We start from the raw sequence: 25,429 nt of genomic DNA, 5'->3' as shown, positions 1-25,429 counted from the left end.
TCAAGCTTAATATAAAAATATACAAAGCCAAATTTTGTTGACTTAGAGATGTGGCTTTCTAATCAGAGTCTTCATTTGTACAATTTAATAGCTAACTCAAGCTTACTATGTAAATATACAAAACAAAATTTTGTATTTTCCTGCACAAATCACTCCTTCCACAATCTTCCTCATCTCAGTCATTGGCAGTACATTTCTTACCAGTTTCCCAGGATTTTGTGCACTGGTGGTAGGAATATTAAATGTAGCCATTATGGAAATCAGTTTGGTGGTACCTAAAAAAAAAAAAAATACAACTACCATATAATCTTGCAATGTCACTTGTAAGTAAGTGTATACCCAAAGAAAATGAAAAGTAGGGTCTCAAAAGAGATATGTTAGCCCACATTCACAAAAGAATTGTTCACAAAGGTAGAAGCAACTCAAATGTCCATTGATAGAATAATGGATTTAAAAAAATGTGGTATATAAAATGGAACACAATTCAGCCTTAAAAGAGAAGGAAATTCTGGCACACTAGTATAACATGAATGAAACCTGATGACATTCCTAGTCAAAAAGAAGAAAATGCTGTATGGTTTCACTTGGATGAGGTATCTAGAGTAGTCAAACTCACAAAACAGAAAGTGGAATCATGACTGCCAGGGGATAGGAAAAGAGGAGAAAAGGGGTTTGCTGTTTAATGAGCACAAAGTTCTAGTTTTTCAAGATGAAAACGTTCTGGAAATCTGTTGCACAGTAATGTGAATATAAATTGTATGTTTAAAAGTGGTTCAGATGTTAAATTTTACTCTGTGTGTATTTTACCATGATTTTTTAAAGAATATATTTTTTACTCCTAATATGGTGGTCAATATAATCTGGACACATATTTGCTACAAAATAACAAGAAATTCTAGAAGATGTATAACAAATAACTTTTTAAGTACACAGGTAATTTTATAAACTATACATTTTAGCCACTGCATACTGACAATTCTCAAAATTATGGGTATATGTGGATACTTCTGAACTCTCCTAGACTGAGAGATGTGGTTTTCTAATCAATGTCTTCATTTGTATAGCCAAAAAAAAAAAAAACCCTTTAATTCTCTCACATATACAATATCACTCCATCATCAAATTCTGTTTTCTTTACCTTCCTAATATATCCAGAATGTTACTTCTAACCACTTCAACTGAAAATACCAAGTTCACCATCATGCTTCTCAACCATAATATTGGAATAGCATAGACTCATCTCCCTGTCCATATTCTAGCTTTAACCAGATTTATCCATTCAAAATATAAGTCAGACCACATTATTCCAGCTTTATTCAAAACATTCCCATGGCTATTCAAAGTAAGAGAAATAAAACTTATTATGGCCCCCAAGGCTCTACATGCTCTTGTCTCTCTCACTATGTCTCTGACTTCATATCCCACCACTGTGCCCCTTCTGTCGGGGGCCACCCTGCACACAAGCTAAGCATACCCCCTCAGCCTTGAGTAATGAGGGCACTGAACTAGAATCACATGCTGTGCAAAGCAAGTGGGCCTTACCTTTGCCCAGCAAGGAAGTGCCTGAGCACTGGGCTTGGGCATCACTCAATGGGATTGGGCTACCCCATTTCTTGTAAAACTACCCCTTGCCTTATTTGGGTATCAAATGTCTTTTCCCTAATAAATGGAGGGGTTCCAGGTGCACTTTTGCTCTTGCTTTTTTACAGTGCTACCCAACGTGGAGCTGACCCTTGGGGTCACAGAGCAGTCCCACCGTCGAACACATGTTCATGTGTTGCATGGTTTCTTTGCCATTTTCTGAGTTTATTGTTGTAGCCAGCTCCTTTGAACCCAGCTCATCTCCCCAGCCAGGCCAGCTGGTGACAATTGGAGGCCTCACTGGGATATTTTTAAGGTAATTGGTGAAATGTATATTGTTAAGCTCAGTCCTCTCTCATAAAAAAAGCACACTTATTGTGGATTTTTTGCATTTTAAAATATTAGGGTAAGAAATTTTTAGATTTATGTACTGGGGATCGATGTTTATAGAGTAAGAGGAGAGAGGAAAGTTTTTTTTGTAGTGGGCTGTTAATACCGGGAATTCTCTATTTCTAGAGAAGCAAATACTATTTTTCTACTGTTTCTGAAATATTCGAACAATTTAAATTGGAACAATAAAATCTGCTAAACTCGTTTAATCCTTATTGCATACTAAGATCATATAAGCTGTAACCCAGGTGCTACTCTAAGACAGATGCAGGACTTTAACCTGCTGCTGACAATATTTTTGCCCCTTAGATAACCTAGTCTGACCAAATGCAGGCTACCCTAAAGACTAATAATGCAGCTGTCTGACACTGGAGCCCACTTTTGGGAAGGGAAGGCCACCCTAAAAACAGTTGGAAGATTTGTGAGACCCCATGGGAGCACTCACAATGCAAAGGGGGAGTGCAGGCAAGTGGGCCAGGAATGCTAACACTGACTGCTGCTTGCAGAAACATGAGCTCAACTGCAGCCGGCTGCTGTAGAATCCCGCCCAGGCCCAACAATACAGCAGCACCTAAAGAGCCTTGGTTGGTCCTGGATAGTCCTGAGCCACACCAACTAGAAAGGCTCTGGGAATTTTTGCAGTTAATAAGACTGGTAAAATTGCACATGCCTAACCAAGAAACCATGGGAGCCATATATGACACCTGCAACCCGGGCAAAGGCAGAATGCCCACCTATGAGATCAGGTCACTGAGGGCTTTAAAGTGGATAAATGCAGACAGACAAGCCCAGGGCAAAAGACTCTCACCTGGGAGCCAGGTACAGCATACCAGGGCAGCCCAGGAATAAGCAAAGTGCTGAGGGGGCCTTTGATGATCCCAGCTGCTGAGCAGCATTAGCTACATGGTAACAGTAGCAACCACTGTGGGACCCCAGAAGGAGCAACACAGAGCCATGGAGGCCTGATGCTCAGCACCACAGGGTTCAGCCAGGACTGCTGATAGACATGCAAAACACTCAGGATCTGGAGATGCACAGGATAAAAATCCCACGATTTCAGGCAAAACTTTGGGTCATAGAGAACATGGAAGAATCTTCCAGCCATGCAGCTGGAACAACATGTGGGATAAGTCCCGCCTCCCACACTTTTGTGGGCTTCCACTTACTCTTTCTCACTGTCACTCAGGCAGAGCTTCCAGACCGCCTCCCACTCACTAACCTGCACTCCCTGATTCACTCCGGCTCACAGTGGGTTAGGGAAACTGCATTTTCCCGTTTCCTTAAGAAAGTCCACCTGTCAAAATTTTTTAACAAAAAACATTTCTTTTAAGACAGAATGAGAGTCAACAAACTCCTGCAGGGTACCCCTGAGCCTAACTTATTTTCAAATAAAATTTATTTAAATCTGATTTTTTTTTTATCCCTTGACAGTTTCCTTCAAGAATCCTCTTTCTTTTTTCTATGGACATATTACTAAGAAAATATTGCAAAGATAATGTTACATGTATGAGAGATGTCTTGCATATGCTTGTTTATATTTTACTTTTATTTTTGGAAGTTGTGGGGATGAATTTGTTCGTCAAGAGAACAAAAAGCCGGCAACCTGGGATGTTTTTCTCACAATGCTTGTGATGACCAAAAATCCTCATTCCTTTGATTTCTGTGAAAATACAAAAAAATGAATGTTCTAACTACATTACGTGATGTCACATAGATATAAGAGTGCACTCCTATTGTTGAAAGTAAAATAAAATAAATCCAAATACTTTTAAGAACCAAGTGGTTTAGTAAGATTTATTTTAAATAATGATATAATAATAAGTTGTATCTTTATTCTTGATACATATTTTTCCAGTTACTCAAGTAATCTATAATCATTAATTCACCGGATAATTAACATATATGTCTATTTACTTTTAATCATTTTCCCTCCATAGAAAACACGTAACTTATATATTTATACATACATTTAGCTGAAGCTCTTTTATAGTTAGAGATAGTCAAAATAAATGTAATTTACTTATTTTCTTATTATATACTTATTTCAAGAAATATTAAGGTTAGGACACAACCATCAATAATTCTAATTATTGTCCAGGTTTTTATAAGATTATGAGCAAATAAACTCTTATATAGAGTGTCCAAAGGCTTTGGCTACATTTCCATTGAGATATTTCTTATCAAGGTATAATAATTTGTTTAGATTCCAAGTATAAGAATTATTCCAGAGTGTAACCAAAAGGAAGAATTCTAGAAGGAGAGAAAGAAATGCTTCTATACAGCGGAAACAAAAATTTGAGAGTCCGCAGGAAAAAAAAGGACAGGAATGTGGGAAAGCTGAAAGAAGACCTTAGCTATAAAAGAGGGAAGACCTCCCCCTTCCACGGATTCCACCTCTTGGGTCCCCTTCTTCCTCCAGGGAGAAGTCTTTTCTGATGTCATGCATGCTTCTCTAGTGTTACACTTTAGCATTCGGGGAAGCAAGATTAAAAAAAACAAAACGGGGAGAGAGGAAGATGGTGGCGAATAGAGTGCATCACCCCCGTGTACCGCGTCACTGCGCAGGTGAATAACGAGTTAGAATGGCCAAAAGCTATCTTGTTAGTAATGTCCAGCAAAATTGGGGTGCACCGAAACCTAGAGGAAGGATTTCCATCGTCCAAGGATCGGTTACTGGGGCTCAACCGCGAGTGAACCATGCTCCCGGAGATTCAAGCTGTTTGTTTGGTGGCCCGCCCCGCTGCTAGAGACTGCGGCACGCTAGAGAACTGCGGCGTGCGGGAAATGGCGTGCTAGCAACACAGAGGAACGGTGCTGCAGATTCTGTGGGCTCCTGCCGGCTGTGCCCTCACTGTGCTCCGGGCTGGGTTCTCGGTTTGAGACGGGGGAAGGAAGTGGTCCAGTTCTGTCCTCCCCACCGGACAGCCCACCGAGGAAGCCAGCGGCCACCATCTTGGAGAGCTGACGTCACCATCGCCATTTTTCGACAGATTGCAGCTCATTCAGCGATAGAACAGGTGTGTGTCATTTAGACCATCTCCCATACAGAGGGGAAATCACATAAAATCTCTCCCCGGGGGCGTGATTAACAGAGTGAGCTTAAATAGAGGCGTGGGGAAAGGTAAAGGCACCTGACCTCCAACTCCCCCCTCCCACCAGCGGTGAAAACGAAACCTGTCTTGCCACCTCTCGGAGGAGGGGCTAGCAGAGGGAATCAAAACAATAAGGTGCCGGTTCCCAATAGCCGCGCTCCACGTCCAGGAAACTGCAGGCCCAGACTGTAGCTTGAACTGCCGAGAGGTATTACACTGGGAAAGGCCTGGCTGGCAGGAGAAGCGAGGTGACTTGAGACCAGGAATAAACCGAAGCTAACAGGTTTTGAGAGACACGGCGGGGGGTGGGGGGGGGGGTTGGGGAGCAGCCTCACACGGATTGTTTCCTCTTGGCCCACAAGGCACAGCACCACCTACTGGAAGCGAAGAAAATAGAAGCCTAACAGTGCCCCCTTTTTTTTTCTCTTTCCCCTTTTTTTTTATTTTTTTAATTTTTTAAATTTTTTAATTTTAATTTTTTTTCTTTTTTTAATTTTAATTTTTATTTTACTGCATTTTATTTTTTTATCATTTTTTTCTTTTCTATTCTTTTCTCTTTCTTTCCTCTCTCCCTCTCTCTTTCTTGGTTTGCTTCATTACCTTTTACCCATCTTTCCCCTTAAGCATGACCACCCAGATTACGTACAACTTACTAAATGCAAATAGATGAATACCACAAATTGGTCTATAGTCCGCCTAAGCCCTTAACTACCCCCAAGTACTCCTGTCTATTATCTTGTTAATATCCACCTGCATTTGAGCAACCCCCCAAAGAAGCTAACATATACTAACCTCCATACCATCAAATCACCCGACCTCAACATAAAATCCTAAATTCAAACCTCAATTCCATATATACCATCAAAATCTGTAGGCCTTTAATGAAACTAATGAATTTACCTTAAATCACAATTAAATCCAACATCTCTAAACATTGTCTCCCACCACAAAGGAGAGATATTGGAACTGTAAAAACCAAAACAAATTTAAAGAAGAAAATAGAAACACAGCAGTCAAACAGAGTTGGAAAGTAACGTGAGCACCATGAAAAAACAATAAAAAAAAGGAATACAAACAATGCAGGACAACTTAAATTCACAGGAGAACCAAGAGGCATCAGAAAAATGGACAGAGAAAGAACTCAAGGCATACCTAACTCAGATGGAATGGAATCTTAGAGAAGACTTTAGACAGCAAGTCCAAACAATGAAAGTATACTTTGAAAACGAATTACATAAGCAAATTCAAATGGCAAAGAATGAGCTCTACCAGGAGATAGAGATTTTTTTAAAAAAATCAAACAGTAGTCCTAGAAATGCAGGAAACCATAAACCAAATTAAAAACTCAAAGGAGAATATTACAAATAGACTAGATCAAATAGAAGTCAGAACATCAGATAATGAAGACAAAGTTTATCATCTTGAAAAGAATATAGTCAACACAGAAAGGATACTAAGAAATCATGAGCAATCCATCCAAGAGATATGGGATGTCATAAAAAAACCAAACTTAAGAGTCATTGGGATAGAAGAAGGTGTAGAGGTTCAAACCAAAGGAATGAACAATCTATTGAATGAAATAATGTTAGAAAACTTCCCAGATATGAAAGATGGAATGGATTGCCAAATCCTGGAAGCCTACAGGACCCCAAACTTACAAAACCGTAATAGACCAAACTCAAGACACATAATTATGAAGATATCCAACATACAGAACAAGGAGAGAATATTAAAAGCTACGAGAGAAAGGAGGCAGATTACATTCAGGAGTAAACCAATTAGGTTAATGGCTGATTTTTCATCACAGACGTTGAAAGCGAGAAGATCCTGGAACAACGTATTTCAAACGCTGAAAAATAATGGATTCCAAACAAGAATACTGTATCCAGCAAAATTAAGCTTCAGATTTGACAATGAACTTAAAATATTTCATAATAAACAAAAGTTAAAAGAATTTGCAACCAGAAAACCAGCACTGCAAGGCATTTTGAGCAGAACACTACAAAAAGAGGAATAAAAAACAGCACCCAAAACTAACAGTGGGAAGTAACTCAGTAAAGGGAAGGAAAAAAAATAACCAAAAAGGAAAAACTAGCCAAATTAAAATACATAAATAAATAAGCATGACTAAAAGTACAAACCATATATCAATAGTAACCTTAAATGTTAATGGCTTAAATTCACCAATCAAGAGACATAGGATAGTAACCTGGATAAAATAAACAAATCCAACAATATGCTGCCTTCAGGAGACTCATATGATAGGAAAAGACATACACAGACTGAAGGTGAAAGGTTGGGAAAAATCATACCACTCACATGGTCCTCGGAAGCAAGCAGGAGTGGCCATACTCATATCGAATAAAATCAACTTCAAACCTAAGTTAATCAAAGGGATAAAGAAGGACACTATATACTGTTAAAAGGAACCATACACCAACAAGACATAACAATTATCAATATGTATGCACCAAACAATGGTGCTGCAACGTTCATAAAACAAACTCTCCTCAAGTTCAAGAGTCAAATAGACCACAACACAATAATTATGGGTGACTTCAATACACCACTCTCTCCATTGGACAGATCCTCCAGACAAAAGCTGAATAAAGAAACTATAGAACTCAAAAACACAATCAATAACCTAGACTTAACCGACATATATAGAATATATCAACCATCATCAAGTGTATACACGTTCTTCTCAGCAGCACATGGATCCTTCTCAAAGATAGACCATATATTATGCCATAGGGCAACTCTTAGTAAATATAAAGGTGTGGAGATAATACCATGCATCTTATCTGATCATAACGGAATGAAACTGGAAATCAATGATAAAAGAAGGAAGGAAAAATCCTGCATCACCTGGAAAATGAACAATATGTTACTAAATGTTCAATGGGTTACAGAAGACATAAAGGAGGAAATCAAAAAATTCTTAGAGATAAATGAAAATACAGACAAAACATATCGGAATCTATGGGACACAATGAAAGCAGTTTTAAGAGGGAAATTCATTGCGTGGAGTTCATTCCTCAAAAATAGAAAAAAAAAACAACAAATAAATGAACTTACACTTCATCTCAAAACCCTAGAAGAGGGAGAGCAAAACAACAGCAAAGGTAGTAGAAGGCAAGAAATAATTAAAATTAGAATGGAAATCAATGAAATCGAAACAGAAAAAAACCATTGAAAAAATTGATAAAACTAAAAGTTGGTTCTTTGAAAAAATAAATAAGATTGACAGACCCTTAGCCATGCTAACGAAGAGAAGAAGAGAGAGAAATCAAATTACTAACATACGGGATGAAAAAGGCAATATCACAACGGACACTACAGAAATACAGAAGATAATTAGGAATTATTTTGAAACCCTATATTCCAATAAAATAGAAGATAGTGAAGATATCGATAAATTTCTTAAGTCATATGATTTGCCCAGATTCAGTCAGGAAGATACACACAATTTAAACAGACCAATAACAAAGAAGGAAATAGAAGAAGCCATCAAAAGACTACCAACCAAGAAAAGCCGGGGACCGGATGGATATACAGCTGAGTTTTACAAAACCTTCAAAGAAGAATTAATACCAATACTTTTCAAGTTATTTCAAGGAATAGATAAAGAAAGAGCTCTTCCAAATTCATTCTATGAGGCCAACATCACCCTGATCCCGAAACCAGACAAAGACACTTCAAAGAAAGAAAACTACAGACCAATATCTCTAATGAACTTACATGCAAAAATCCTCAATAAAATCCTGGCGAATCGAATACAAAAGCATATCAAAAAACTTGTGCACCATGATCAAGTAGGATTCATCCCTGGGATGCAAGGCTGGTTCAATATACAGAAATCAATAAATGTTATTCACCACATCAATAGACTTAAAGATAAGAACCTCATGATCATCTCAATAGATGCAGAAAAAGCATTAGACAAAGTACAGTATCCCTTTATGTTCAAAACCCTAGAAAAACTAAGGATAACAGGAACTTACCTCAACATTGTAAAAGCTATATATGCTAAGCCTCAGGCTAGCATCATTCTAAATGGAGAAAAACTGAAGGCATTCCCTCTAAAATCTGGAACAAGACAGGGATGCCCTCTCTCACCACTTCTATTCAATTTAGTTCTTGAAATACTAGCCAGAGCAATTAGACAGACAAAAGAAATTAAAGGCATAAAAATAGGAAAAGAAGAACATAAATTATCACTATTTGCGGGTGATATGATACTATATCTAACAGACCCAAAAGGGTCTACAAATAAACTACTAGAGCTAATAAATGAATTCAGCAAAGTGACAGGATATAAAATCAACACACATAAATCAAAGGCATTCCTGTATATCAGCGACAAATCTTCTGAAGTGGAAATGAGGACAACCACCCCATTCACAATATCTTCAAAAAAAATAAAATACTTGGGAATCAACCTAACAAAAGAGGTGAAAGATTTATACAATGAAAACTACAGAACCCTAAAGAGAGAAATAGAAGAAGACCTTAGAAGATGGAAAAATATACCCAGTTCATGGATAGGAAGAACTAACATCATCAAAATGGCGATATTACCCAAAGTTCTCTATAGGTTTAATGCAATGCCAATCAAAATCCCAATGGCATTTCTTGTAGAAATAAATAAAGCAATCATGAAATTCATATGGAAAAACAAAAGACCCAGAATAGCAAAAGCAATTCTAAGCAGGAAGAGTGAAACAGGCGGTATAGCGATACCAGACTTCAAACTACACTACAGAGCAATAGTAACAAAAACAGTGTGGTACCTGTACCAAAACAGGCGGGTGGACCAATGGTACAGAAAAGAGGACACAGAGACCAACCCACAAAATTACAACTTTCTTATATTTGATAAAGGGGCTAAAAGCATGCAATGGAGGAAGGATAGCATCTTCAACAAATGGTGCTGGGAAAACTGGAAATCCATATGCAACAAAATGAAACTGAATCCCTTTCTCTAGCCATGCACAAAAGTTAACTCAAAATGGATCAAAGAGCTTGATATCAAATCAGAGACTCTGCGACTGATAGAAGAAAAAGTTGGCTCCGATCTACATATTGTGGGGTCAGGCTCCAAATTCCTTAATAGGACGCCCATAGCACAAGAGTTAATAACTAGAATCAACAAATGGGACTTACTCAAACTAAAAAGTTTTTTCTCAGCAAGAGAAACAATAAGAGAGGTAAATAGGGAGCCTACATCCTGGGAACAAATTTTTACTCCTCACACTTCAGATAGAGCCCTAATATCCAGAGTATACAAAGAACTGAAAAAATTAAATAAGATAACAAATAACCCAATCAACAAATGGGCCAAAGACCTGAACAGACACTTCTCAGAGGATGACATGCAATCAATCAACAAATACATGAAAAAATGCTCACCATCTCTAGCAGTCAGAGAAATGCAAATCAAAACCACCCTAAGATACCACCTCACTCCAGTAAGATTAGCAGCCATTATGAAATCAAACAACAACAAGTGCTGGAGAGGATGTGGGGAAAAGGGTACTCTTGTACATTGCTGGTGGGACTGCAAATTGGTGCGGCCAATTTGGAAAGCAGTATGGAGATTCCTGGGAAAGCTGGGAATGGAACCACCATTTGACCCAGCTATTGCCCTTCTCGGACTATTCCCTGAAGACCTTAAAAGAGCATACTACAGGGATACTGCCACATCGATGTTCATAGCAGCACAATTCACAATAGCTAGACTGTGGAACCAACCCAGATGCCCTTCAATAGATGAATGGATAAAAAATATGTGGCATTTATACACAATGGAGTATTACGCAGCACTAAAAAATGACAAAATCATGGAATTTGCAGGGAAATGGATGGCATTAGAGCAGATTATGCTACGTGAAGCTAGCCAATCCCTAAAAAACAAATGCCAAATGTCTTCTTTGATATAATTAGAGCAACTAAGAACTGAGCAGGGAGGAAGAGCATGAGGAAAAGATTAACATTAAACAGAGACATGAGGTGGGAGGGAAAGGGAGAGAAAAAGGAAATTGCATGGAAATGAAAGGAGACCCTCATTGTTATACAAAATTACATATAAGAGGTTGTGAGGGGGAAGGAAAAAAAACAAGGGAAAGAATTAAATTACAATAGATGGGGTAGAGAGAGAAGATGGGAGGGGAGGGGAGGGGGGATAGTAGAGGATAGGAAAAGTAGCAGAATACAACAGTTAATAATATGGCATTATAAAAATGTGGATGTGTAATCGATGTGATTCTGCAATCTGTATTTGGGGTAAAAATGGGAGTTCATAACCCACTTGAATCGAATGTATGAAATATGATATGTCAAGAGTTTTGTAATGTTTTGAATAACCAATAAAAAAATAAAGATAAAAAAAGGAAATAGAGGATGCCATCAGAAGTCTACCAACAAAGAAAAGCCCAGGACCAGATGAATACACAACTAAGTTCTACAAAACCTTTAAGAAGAACTAACACCAATACTTCTCAAATTATTTCATGAAATAGAAAAAGAGGGAACACTTCCAAACACATTGTATGAGGTCAGTATTACCCTCATTCCAAAAACAGACAAGGACACATCAAAGAAAGAAAACTTCATACCAATATCTCTAATGAATATAGATACAAAAATTCTCAATTACATTCTGGCAAATGGAACACAAAAACATATCAAAAAGAGAGTGCATCACGATCAAGTAGGGTTCATCCCAGGAATACAAGGTTGGTTCAACATACGGAAATCAATAAATATAATTCATCACATCAATAGACTCAAAGATAAAAATCATATGATCATCTCAATAGATGCTGAGAAAGTATTTGATAAAATACAGCACCCCTTCATGTTCAAAATGCTTAAAAAATTAGTGATAACAGGAACATACCTCAACATTGTAAAGGCTATCTATACTAAGCTCCAGGCCAACATCATTCTAAATGGAGAAAAATTGAAAGCATTCCCTCTAAAATTTGAAATAAGACAGGGATGCCCTCTGTCACCACTTCTATTTAACATAGTTCTTGAAACTCTAGCCAGAGCAATCAGACAAACAAAAGAATTTAAAGGGATACAGATAGGAAAAGAAGAACTCAAATTATTACTATTTGCAGACGATATGATTCTGCACCTAGAAGACCCAAAACATTCCACCAGAAATCTCCTTGAACTAATAAATGAATTCAGCAAAGTAGCTGGATATAAAATCAACACCCATAAATCAAAGGCATTTCTGTATATCAGTGCCAAATCCTCAGAAAGGGAAATGAGGAAAACCATCCCATTTACAATAGCCTCAAAAAAAAAAAAAAATACTTGGGAATCAACTTAACAAAGAGATGAAAGCCTCTACAATGAAAACTACAACACACTAAAGAAAGAAATTAAAGAAGACCTTAGAAGATGGAAAGATCTACCTTGTTCTTGGATATGCAGAATTAGTGTTATAAAAATGACAATACTACCAAAAGCACTATACAGAGTCAATGCAATCCCAATCAAAATCCCAATGCCATTCCTTATAGAAATAGAAAAAGCAAATAATAAAATTCATCTGGAAATATAAGAGACCCAGAATAGCCAAAACAATCCTTAGCAAGAAGAACGAAGCTGGTGGCATTACTATTCCAGACTTAAAACTATACTACAGAGCAATAGTAACTAAATCAGCATGGTATTGGCACTAAAATAGACCTGTAAACCAATAATACAGAGGACACAGAGTCTAACCCATATAACTTCAGTTATCTTATATTAGACAAAGGCACTAAAAATGTACATTGGAGAAAAGATAGCTTCTTCAACAAATGGTGCTGAAAAAATTGGAAATCCACATGTAAAAAAAATGAAATGAAACCTCTATCTCTCTCCAAGCACAAACTCAACTCAGAGTGAATCAAGGACCTAGGAATTAAACCAGAGACACTGCGTCTATTAGAAGAAAAAGTAGGCCCAAATCTCCAGCATGTCAGTTTAGGCCCCAATTTTCTTAATAAAATTCCTGTAGCACAAGAATTAAAACCAAGAATCAACAAATGGGATGAATTCAAACTAAAAAGCTTCTTCTCAATAAATGAAACAATCAGTGAGGTGAATAGAGAGTCTACAGAATAGGAGCAAATCTTTACCACAAGCACATCAGATAGAGTACTAGCACTCAAAAACCTTAACACACACACACAAAAATAAATAAATAAATAACCCAATAAATAAATGGGCCAAGGAACTGAACAGACACTTCTTGGAAGAGGACATACAATCAATCAACAAACATAAAAAAATGTTCAACATCTCTAGCAATTAGAGAAATGCAAGTCAAAACTAAGATTTCATCTCACTTCTGTCAGACTGGTAATTATTAAGAATACAAACAACAATAAATGTTGGTGAGGATGTGGGGAAAAAGGCACACTCATACATTGCTGGTGGGACTGCTAATTGGTATAGCCAATCTGGAAAGCAGTATGGAGATTCCTTGGAAAACTGGGAATGGAACCACAATTTGACCCAGCTATCCCACTCCTTGGTTTATACCCAAAGGACTTAAAATCAGCATACTATAGTAACACAGCCACATCAATGTTTATAGCAGCACAATTCACAATAGCTAAACTGTGGAACCAACCTAGATGCCCTTCAGTAGATGAATAAGGATAGGGAAACTTTGGTAAATATACATAATGGAACATTACTCAGCATTAAAATAGAATAAAATCATGGCGTTTGCATGTAAATGGATAATAAAGTTGGAGAATATAATGCCAAGTGAAGCAAGCAATCCCAAAAAACCAAAGGCTGAATGTTTTCTTTGATATGAGGATACAGACACATAATGGCGATTGGGGGTGGGGGTGGGGGCATGAGATAAATGGAGGAACTTTAGATAGGGCAAAGGAGAGGGAAGGAAAAGGGGAGAGCAGAGGGGTAGGAATGATGGTGGAATGAGTTGGATATCCTTACCCTAAGTACATGTATAAGACACAAATGGGGGGCTGGAGATGTGGCTCAAGCGGTAGCGTGCTCGCCTGGCATGCGTGAGGCCCGGGTTCGATCCTCAGCACCACATACAAACAAAGATGTTGTGTCCGCCAAAAACTAAAAAATAAATATTAAAAAATTAAAAAAAAAAAAAGACACAAATGGGGTGAAAATACTTTATGTACAATCAGTGTCTTGAAAAACTGTGCACTATGTGTATAATACGAAATGAATTGCATTCTGCCATCATGTATAACATAACAGAACAAAAAAATGTACTAAACTATTGTCTATAACTTAAGACTAATGATACTATGACTTATGCCAGCCTTTTATTCAATTTTAATAAATAAAAAAGGGGAAAAACAGGACCCTACATGCACACACTAAATCTTATAGAATATTTCAAAACTTTTTCTTAAATTGTGATACTAAAAGTCTTACTGCTGCTGAACATGATTCAGCACGGAAATGGCTGAAAAAAACCTGACACAGGAAGGTAAATCTCCAACGGCAGAGTTTACAGCCATGCAAGCTTCACAAGCTGCTAGGTAAGAAAAACCCATAAAGAGACCTCTGTAGATCCATTCCCCAAGTCCACCTTTTAATGTATCTTACAATGTGGGCTGGAAAATCCATCCATGTTCTGGTTATAGTGGTCAGCTACCTATATGTTGATCTCATTATAAACAGGCTGGCTGTCTAAGGGTATCTTTCAAGGGAAAGACAGCATATGTGGAATCTAAACTAGCTAATCTTGCTGGTCCTTAGAAATTAAAACTATACTTATATATCTGAACAGTTGTCAAAATAGAAAGATTATTAAGATGAAATTTTCCCATACAGGCCAGTTATGTACACAGAGTATCTGCCAATATATTATTGCCCTAATCATTCTACAATAAAATTTGGCACCTTTCCTAAATGGATGGATTGTGCAAATGACTTGTGCAACATAAAGTGTCTAGAAATAGTGGTTATATTTTAGACTGGTCTCCTAGAACTGACAAAGACAATTATGCAAGGATGTCATGACCCCTGGAGATTTATTGGTAATACCATAACCCTCAGCGAGGTGGCATCCAGAAGGATGATTGGCACTTAATTGCTGCCCCAGAATTTTTGCATTACTGACAGACCTATGCCTGATTTTGTAAGCAGGAATTGTAAGCAATATTCCTGCTATGGCCTGCAGGCCTATGTTCAATCTCCTTATTCTCTAATTATTGGAAATGTGAGAATTAAGAGAAAGGATGATAAATATCCTGTAGCCTGTAAAAGATACAATTTAACTAACTACATCATTAGTTACAATAGATGAAGGGACTTTGATCCTACATCAACCTTCTTTTGTCTTATTGCCAGCTAACAATTCAGAACCATGGTATGCTATAGTTGGTGTTTAGGCTTTGCAACAGGTGTGTGCCCAGCTAACCAGAACAAAGCCAGCACTTGGTCTTGATCCTTGGAGTGGCTACTCTACTTTTATTCATTGTTTCTAGATTACAGCCTCTGCGGCTATGTCTTAAAACTTACAACATATAAATTTTCTTAATAATTTGGCTCAAAATTCTTCCAAAGCCCTCCATTATCAGATAAATATTGATGAAAGGTTTGAAACTAAGATAAATGTTCTAGAAACCACTGTAATAATATTACAAATGAGCTTTATGCTCTCAAGTTTAAGAAAAGGCTTGAATGGCCATGATAATTATAAATATGTCTGTATTACTGTGGCCAAATATAATCTTCCCAATGAGACTGAGAAAAGATTAAAAATCTTCTAATGGGTATTTGGCAGAGTAATAATAATAACCTGGATCTTTTGGAGTTATGTCAACATATCCAGGATATTCAAGAATGTAAAATCGATCTTTTGAATCCTAACCTTTCTAGTTGATCAAATACTTCAAGAATTAAATGGCTTTAATCCTAAAAACATGTTGAAACATTCTACATGGTATATTATTGAAATGATATATTTTCTACTAATTCTTTTTATATCATAATAGTAGATCATGACATCATTGGACCAAGGATCCAATGACTGGAAGTTATAACCCCTCAATTGCATTTATAAATTAAAAAGGGGAATATGTCAGAGGCTTCCCTGCACACAAGCTAAGCACACTCCCTCAGCCTTGGAGGGTATTGAACTAGCATCGCATGCTGTGCTACCTTCACTCATCAAGGAAGTGCCTCAGATCTGGGCTTGGGCATCATCCAATGGGATTGGGCTACCCCCTGTTTCTTATAACACTACTCCTTGCCTTACTTGGGTGAAATATTCTATCAAATGTCTTCCCTAAAAAAACAGACGAGTTTCAGGGGTGCTCTTCTGTTGCTTTTTCCAGCACTGCCCAGCGTGGAGCTGACCCTTGGGGTCGCAGAGCAGTCCCACCCTCGAAACTCACGTTTGTGTGTTGCGTGGTTTCTTCGCCGTTTTCTTACTTTATTGTTTCAGTCAGCTCCTTTGAACCCAGCTCATCTTATCAGCCCAGCCAGATGGCAACACCCTTCATTCATTACCTTCTAGCTTTATGGATTTATTGTTTAAACTGAAAATAGGAGACAAGATATGAAGCCTGAAATATAGAAGTTTGAACTTTCAAAAGGCTACAATCAAAGAAAGTATAGGCTGGAAAAAATATACATATTCACTAATAAATAAAGATGACAAAAATGCTTATCAATTTTGTCAAGACTCTGAAAAAAAAGATGGGAGGAATCTTCCCTTAAGAATTAGTGAGCCTTGGGCTGGGGATGTGGCTCAAGTGGTAGCGCGCTCGCCTAGCATGCGTGCGGCCCAGGTTTGATCCTCAGCACCACATACAAACAAAGATGTTGTATCTGCCGAAAACTAAAAAAGAAATATTTTAAAATATTCATTCTCTCTCTCTCTCTCTCTCTCTCTCTCTCATTAGTGAGCCTTGGTAAATATCTGAAATTCTAATTTTTACTGCCTAATTTGGGAAAAACCAACCTAATAACTAAATAAGTAAACAATTAAGCAAGGAAGCAGGAGATATCCCCTCACGCAAAACAAAAGAAATAAATTCTTTCTCAATAGACATACTAAAATCAAACAACATAGAATACCCATATGTAGTGCTTCATCAGAAGATAACAACTGAGGATTACACAACGAGAAAATCATCTAACATAAACAAGAATAGAAAGACATAATAGAATTAGACCTAAAAGAAAAGCAGATGAGAATTATCATTGATGACTCTATCATTTAAAATTATAAAACAGAATCAAACACCTGAGGAGGAAAGAAGCTCCACCTAAAGACTACTAGAGCTACTAAACAAATTCAGCAAAATAGGTTACAAAATCAATATATGAAAATCAATAGCTTTCATACACACTGATAATATCCTGAGAAAGAAATCGGGAAAACAATCCCATTCACAATTGCCTAAAAAAAGAAAATAAGAACTATCTAGGAATAAACCTAGCCAAGGAGATCAAAGACCTCTAGAATGGAAACTATAGAACACTAAAAATGGAACTGAAGAAGACACAAGAAAATGAAAAGACCTCCCATGTTCATGAATAGGCATAATTAATATTGTTAAAATAGCTGTATTACCCCAGTAATCTATAGATTCAATGTAATCCTCACCAAAATAACCAATGATATTCTTCACAGAATTAGAATAAAGTCCTAAAATTCATTTGGAAGAAAAAAAGATGCAGAAAAGTCACAGTAGTTCTATACCAAAAAATCAATGCTGGAAGTATCATAATACCTGATTTCAAACTATACCACAGAATAACAAAAACTCCATGGTACTGGCATAAAAAACAGAAACAGACAATGGAAGAGAACAGAAGCCACAGAGAAAAACCCGCACAGATATAGTCGTCTGATCTCTAACAAAGGTGCCAAAAATATATACTGCAGAAAAGACAGCCTTTTTAACAAATGGTGCTGGGTAAACTGGTTATCCATGTATAGACGAACCGGAGTAGATACTTACCTCTCATCCTGCACAAAAATCAACTCAAAATGAATCAAAGACCAAAAAATTCTACCAGAAACTATGCAATTGTTCAACACTCCAACATACAGATATAGGCAACAACCTTCTCAATAGGACTCCTAGAATTCTAAAAATAATACCAAGAATTAATAAATGGGATGGCTTCAAATTAAAAAGCTTCTGCATAGTAAAGAAACAATTAAGAATATGAAGAAAAAACCTACAGAATGGGAGAAAATCTTTGTTAGCTACTCTTCTGACAGAGGATTAATATCAAGAGTAAAGAACCCATAAAACTCAACACCAAAAAAAAAGAACCAATTAATAAATAGGCAAATGAACTAGACATTTCTCAAAAGAAGAAATACAAATGGTCAACAAACATGAAAAAATGTTCACCATCTTTAGCAGTTAGGGAAATACAAATCAAAATTATACTGAGATTCATATCACTCTAGTTAGAATGGCATCAAGAATACAAATAATAACAAATGCTAGAGAGGATCTAGAAATAAAGGTATACTTTTACAATATTGGTAGGATTATAAATTAGTACAACCACTATGGAAATAAGTATTGAGGTTCCTCAAAAGACTAGACACAGAGCCACCTATGACCCAGCTATACCACTCCTAGGTATTTAACCTAAAGAATTAAAGTCAGCATACTGTAGTGGCACATGCATATCCGTGTATTTTATAGCAGCACAATTCACAACAGCCAAACTATGGAACCAGCCTCAGTGTCCATCCATGGATTAAAAAAAATATGATATATATTCACAATGAAGTTTTTTACTCAGCCATAAAAAAAATGTCATTTGCAAGATAGATCTTGAGAACATTACATTAAGCAAAATAAGCAATAATCAGAAAGTCAAGAGTACTATTTTTTTCTCTCACATGTGGAAGCTATACAGGAAAAAAGGAAAGAGACAAGCATAGGGAGACCACTAGAGTACAGAAAAGGGACCAGGGAGGTGGAAGAAGAGAGGGAAAAGGGGAAAATATTGAGCAATGATATTGAACAAATCATATTGTTATATCACATGCATGAATATGTAACAATGAATCCCACCATTATGCACAATTATAATGCACCAATTAAAAATATGAAAAAAAATAAAAATCAAATCTCCCTAGGTATACTGCTAAGTTTAAAACTACTGCTTTAAACAACAGACATTTCTATTTGGGTGAATAACTATTAAATCTCAGTACTGATATGACCCTAAAACAATGGTTTTCTAAGTTGCAAGTCAGAGTTGTTTTGAAAGAAGTCAGTATATTACCAAATAAATTTAAGTCAAAGAGAAGATCAAAACTGCAATTATGGTAACAATAGAAAAATCCAGAAATAGACACATAAAACACATTCAACTGATTTTCAACAAAGGCACCAACATAATTCAATAGGAAATGTACTGTCTTTTCTATGAATGGTATTGAAACAACTGTATATATAAATAAGAAAGATAACCCTGACTTCTACTTCATACCAAATACAAAAATTAATCTGGAGACTGAGGACACAGCTCAGTGGTAGAGCACTTGCCTAGTACATGTGAAGCTCTGGTTTGACCACTAGCACCACAAAGAAAAAAATTAATTTTAGATGACTGGTAGGATTAAAAAAATCTAAAACCCTAAAGAAGACAATACAGAATATATTTGAAATATATACAGGTAAAAATTTCTTAAATAAAATAGTAAAAGTAATAACCATAAAAGAAAAAATAGTAGATTTGGACTTCATTAAAACTAAAATCTTCTGTTCTTCAAAAGATACTATAAAAAAAGAAGAAGAAGAAGGGGAAGCAAAATGGCAGAATAGAGGCACCCAGCACTATTCTACACCTGCACAGGATAGGTCAAAAGCAACAAGTAACTGTATGAGGAGGTGAGCGGTTGTGGCTAAGCACTGGAAACCATTACCAGAGAAAGTGAAAACTAGTGAAATCCAGAGATTAAGCAGAATAACAAAGCAAGAGAAGTGAAATACCCCAGCACCTGGTACCCAACAAATGGCTGGGAAAAAAGGACTTTCCCTTCAGGGAGGATAAAGGTGAAAGAGAAAGAGCCACAGCCTGGTGCAGAAGGCTTCACCCTGTTACCAAACAGCTTAAATAAATACATGACCTGGTGTCTGCATAACAAACTAGCTTTAGAGAGGAAATTCACTACATTTTTCAGGAAACTCTTTAACAATGCTATAACTAGGAGCTTTAACATTTGCCACACTGCCCCTAGAAAATAACCTCTGAAGAAAATATACTGGATTATACCTCAGATGTGGCCAGCATTCCACCTCAACTCATTTGATAAGAACTGAGAGGAATTTCAACAAGCTTCAGCCACAACTCACTATACCTCCATACCTGACAAACCCCCAACTTTAGAAGACACAGAGAAATCAGATTGGCATAGCCCAAGAAGTTCCACCCTCACCCGCATTTCCAAGAAACTAAGAGGAATTTTGACTTGTTTTGTTTTTGTCTCTGTTTATTCTCTTATTTTATTTTTAATTTCAACTTTACCTTCTTCTCATTTCCCCCCCACTTTATTTCTACTTTTATTAGGGCTTTTTCCCCGTTTTGTGCTCTTTTTTAATTTTTACTTTTTTCCAGTACTGGGGATTGAGCCCAAGGCCTCATGCACATTAGGCAGGTGCTTTGTCTCTGAGATAAGCCCAGCTCCTACCACAAACCAGTCCTGCTAAAACTCTGGCAGATATTTCCACTTATATGAAAGAAGGTACACAAGCTCCCAGGTATTAATCCATACCCAGAAGGCACAGCTAGGCAGAGGCTGAAGTCCTCCTCCTGGGCAGTAGCTGCATAGAGAAAATACACAGTCAGAAAATACATTGCATCTATACAGGTCCTCTACATTGCTCACAGGTGCACCTGGTCAGATTGTGTAGGGCTCATAAAATTGAAAGTGAGTCCTCCATAATGAGAATTGTGATTCTACTCCCTACCCCTCCCCACGAGGTATCTAGATTTGTACCAGTCTGCAATCAGTGGACAAAAGCTTCAGGCCCCTCAGCACAATGAGAGCAACCAGCATCAGAATTGCTTTCAAGTAAAAGAGCTACTATGAACAGAATCCATGGAAAACCCCAACTCCTGATAGGGGTTTCCATTCCCACAGTAGGAGTAATTTTAAAAGATGTATCCTCCACACTTTGCTACCTACACCACATCTGCCTAAAGTACCAGAATGTCCCCACTCAAACAGGACTTGCAAAAACAATGGGCTTCTCCAACACTGATGCGGTACACTCTGCATACAAACTCATGAATCACAACCAAAGAAGCTACAAAGAGACTGTACTATGTAATCCAGCTGCAAATAAACTCAGCATCACCTACACACTGCCAATACATTGACAGAAGAAAGTCACATACCAAGAAGGCCATCACATAAAGTGGAAAAGATATCCATCCCCAAAGACGTGCAAATCTCAACACAAGAAATGTGAAAAAACAAGTGCCACCTCCTTGGCCACTTAGATGAGGTATATTTTCTGTTTATAACTCCATAGTAAGAAGTTCCAAAAATACTGAAGTGGATGAAATACCAGACTAATAATTCAAAGGAATGATTTTTAAACAGTTGAATGAATTAAGGAAGGCAATTCAGGATATGAATGAGTAGTACTTCAATAAAGCAAGAGAGATTTTTAAACAGAATCAAGTAGAAATCTTGGAAATGAAAAGTTCAATAAGAGATTTTAAAACACTGAAAGCTTTAACAACAGGTAAAGCAGAAGATACAATATGAGAGCTTGAAGATAAGTCTGTTGAAATATTACATTCAGACAGCAATAAAGAAAAAAGAATGAAGAGAACATACAAGATCTGTAGGACAGCATTCAAACATAAAATGTATACATAATCAGCACACTAAAGGGGGAAGAGCTACACACTGAGGGCATAGAAAACCCTTCAGTGAAATAGCAGCATAAAATTTCCCAAATCCTGGGAAAGACATAGACATTCAAGTACAGGAAGCATTTAGAACCCTAAATAGACATGACCAGAAAATAACCTCTTCACAACATATTACAGTTAAATTTTCAAAAGAACATAAAAAGAGAAAAGAGAAGAATCACACCACATTTAAAGGCAAAGCCATCAAACTAACAGCATATTACTGAGCAGAAAATATAAAGGCCAAAAGGGCAAGAAATTATATATTTCAAGTCCTGAAAGAAAATAATGACCAACCAAGGTAACTATACCCAGTAAGGCTATCCTTCAGAATTGAAAAAGAAATGAAAATCTTCTAAGATAATCATAAATGAAGTGACTTTATGAACACTAGACCAGTATTATAGAAGATGTTTAAGGAAAGCCTGTATCCAGAAAAGGTAGAAAGATAAACACATCATGAGAGCAAAAAGATCACACAAGAAAAGTACACACGGAAAGGACAAATAGGAAAAAAATCAAACATAACCAGTATAGTAAAACATCAAACATACACAAGAAATAGGGGAGAAATGAAAAAACACAGAATATTCAAAACAACCAAGAGAAAATCTGGCAGGAAGAAGTACATACCTTTCATCTGATTGTGGTGAACACTTATAATTCCAGCAACTCAGAAGGCTGAGGTAGGAAGATTGCAAATTTGAGGCCAGTCTCAGCAACTTATAAAGACCCTGTCTCAAAATAAAAAATAAAAAGGACTGGAGATATAGCTCAGTAGTGGAGTGCCCTGGGTTCTTACTCCCATACCCACCTCCCAAAAAAAGAGAGAAAAAGAAATTACATACATAGCTTTCCATAATAATACTAAATGAAAATTATCTTGATTTGTCCAATTAAAAGACAAAGAATATATGAATGGATTAAAAAACAAGACCAAACAATATTCTGAATACAAGAAACTTACCTCAAGAAGTACAGTGGCTCATGCCTATTATCCCAAGAATGTGGAAGGCGAAGGCAGAAGAATCACAAGTTTGAGGCTATTCTTAGCAACTCAATAAGACCCTGTCTCAAAATAAAAAATAAAATGGGGAGAACTGGGTATATAGTTCAGTTAGTAGAATGATTGCCTCACATGCACGAGGCCCTAGGTTCAATCCCCAGCACTACAAAAAAATAAATAAAATAGGTAATATCCCTATGGTAGAGCAGTTAAGTGCCCAGGTTCAATCCCCAGTACAAAAAAAAGAGAGAGAGGAAAAAGGAAAAGGAAAAGAAGTGAAAGCATGGAAAAAAATATTCCAAGCAAATGGAATCCAAAAGTAAGCAAGAGTACTTATACTGACATCTGAAAAAACAGATTTTAAGATGAAATAAGATGGAATATACAAAGAAGATCACTAAATATTGATCAAGAACACAATATGTCAAGAAAATAAAATAAATATTTATACACAAAAACTTGTACATCCAATCTTATAAAACAAAAACTACTCGGCTTATTAAGAAAGCAATATGCCCCAATACAAAAATAGTGGACTTCAATACCCTACTTCACCATTTGATCATCCTGACCAAAAACAAACAAACAAAAAAACTGTGAAGAAACATTAGAGTTAAATTACATCATAGATTAAATTAACTTAATAAATATGTACAGAATATTCTATCCAATAACTTCAGAATAGATTCTTTCCATCAGTAAACATAACTTTCTCTAAAACATATATTAGGCCACAAAGCAAGCCTTAACAAATTTTTTAAAACTCAAATAATTTCTTGCATCTTTTCTGATTTGACAATGAAGTCAAATTAGAAATCACAAAGAAAACTGCAGAAGTTATACAAACACATGGAGATTGACTAGCACAATATGGAACAAATAGTGGGTCACTGAAGAAGGCAGAGGGGAAATTTTTAAATTCCTAGAATCAAACAAAATGTGCCAAAATCTGTGAGACACAGCAAAAGCAATACTAAGAGGGAAGTTTATAGCAATGAGTGTCTACATTTAAAAAAATAGATCTCAAGTAAATGATGATGCATCTCAAAGTCTTAGAAAAACAAAAGCAAACCAAACCCAAAACCAGTAGAAGAAATGAAATAATGAAGATGAGAGCTGAAATTAATGAAATAGAGACCAGAACAACAATACAAAGGAACATGAAACAAAAAGTTGTGTTTCTGAAAAGATTTTTTTAAAAAAGCAAAAAGACTACAAATACCACTGAAATCCAGAGGACCATGAGAGACTATTTTGAAAACTTACATTCCAATGAATTAGAAAACCTAGAAGAAATGGAAATAGGAAACTTATAAACTTACAAACTTATAGTCTCAACCTTTTATAAACCAAAATGAAATTAAAATTCTGAACAGATCAAAAATAAGCAATAAAATGAAGCAGGAATTTAAAAAAAAAAAAAACCTCTTAACAAAGAAAAGGTCCAGATTAGCCAAATTCACTGTTGAATTTTGCTAAACCTTTAAAGAAGAATTAACATCAATGTTTCTCAAACCATTCACAAAGAAGGAAAAGAAACATTCATGAAGAAGAAAGGCAGACAAGCAAATAAGGCCCCCTACCCCTCCCTATTAAATAAGAAGCTAGTATCACCCTGATACAAAAAACACAAAGATGTGATAACAACAAAAAACTTTAGACCAATCTCCTTGATGATGATAGATGCAAAAATCCTCAGGAAAATACCTGCAAATTGAATTCAACAGCACATTAAAAAGATCACACGGCTCTAGGGGGACTACAGAAAAGAAGCACAACGTAGCATGGGACTCACAAAAGGAGAAAACAACTCCTCAGTGAGCTGGGCAACAAAAGAGAACTCACTGAAACTTAATACTGAACTAACTTAAAAAAATTAAAATTATGGAGACATAGAAAGTCAGAAATTTGAATATAAGAAATAGTAAGTTAGAGAAGTACAGCTTGGACCACAGCATGGGCGGCAGCCAAGGCTGCCAGTCAAGGGGAAGTCCAGGTAGACAAAGAAGATGCCCAGGCCAGCACAAAAAAAAAAAAATTGTCTTGGAGAAACCTGTGTATTAGAGAGGAAAGCCGATTTTAACCGACACAGCATTGGTAGGGGTAGCGGCTTAGTGTGAGCAAATCCACAATTAGCTCCCCCAACATCAGGAAATACTCTGAATGCAGAAAAAACAACAGGGCAGGAAAAAAGGATGCAGCACTCTCAGTGCTATGTGTAAAGGCAAAAGACTGACCACAGCTATAGCTGGGCTCTGCTAGGGCATCAGGTGAGGGAAGCACCCATCATAGTAACCACATTCTATGGGGGCCCCTCCATAGGTACCAGCACTACCACCCTGATCTATCCATGGGGAAAAGGTCCCCACCACATGCTCTCACTCCTGGTGGGTAAAGCCACCCCTACCACCTCAGCAGTCCAGATCAATGTCAAACGGGCAAA

The 25,429-nt window shown here is 36.8% G+C and overlaps 1 long non-coding RNA gene across 1 annotated transcript; it reads right to left on the bottom strand.

The window, feature by feature from the left end:
• Positions 1-121: 121 nt before the first annotated feature.
• On the bottom strand, positions 122-23,044 carry LOC139707130 (uncharacterized). Its single transcript, XR_011708676.1, has 3 exons — positions 22,948-23,044; positions 22,614-22,714; positions 122-275 (listed from the first exon to the last, which is right to left on the bottom strand). It is a non-coding gene; the product is annotated as an uncharacterized lncRNA (long non-coding RNA).
• Between the last annotated feature and the right edge of the window lie 2,385 nt (positions 23,045-25,429).

This window comes from Marmota flaviventris, chromosome 9 (assembly GCF_047511675.1).
Source record: "Marmota flaviventris isolate mMarFla1 chromosome 9, mMarFla1.hap1, whole genome shotgun sequence".
NCBI lineage: Eukaryota > Metazoa > Chordata > Mammalia > Rodentia > Sciuridae > Marmota > Marmota flaviventris.
This window is presented reverse-complemented; position numbering and strand designations above follow the sequence as displayed.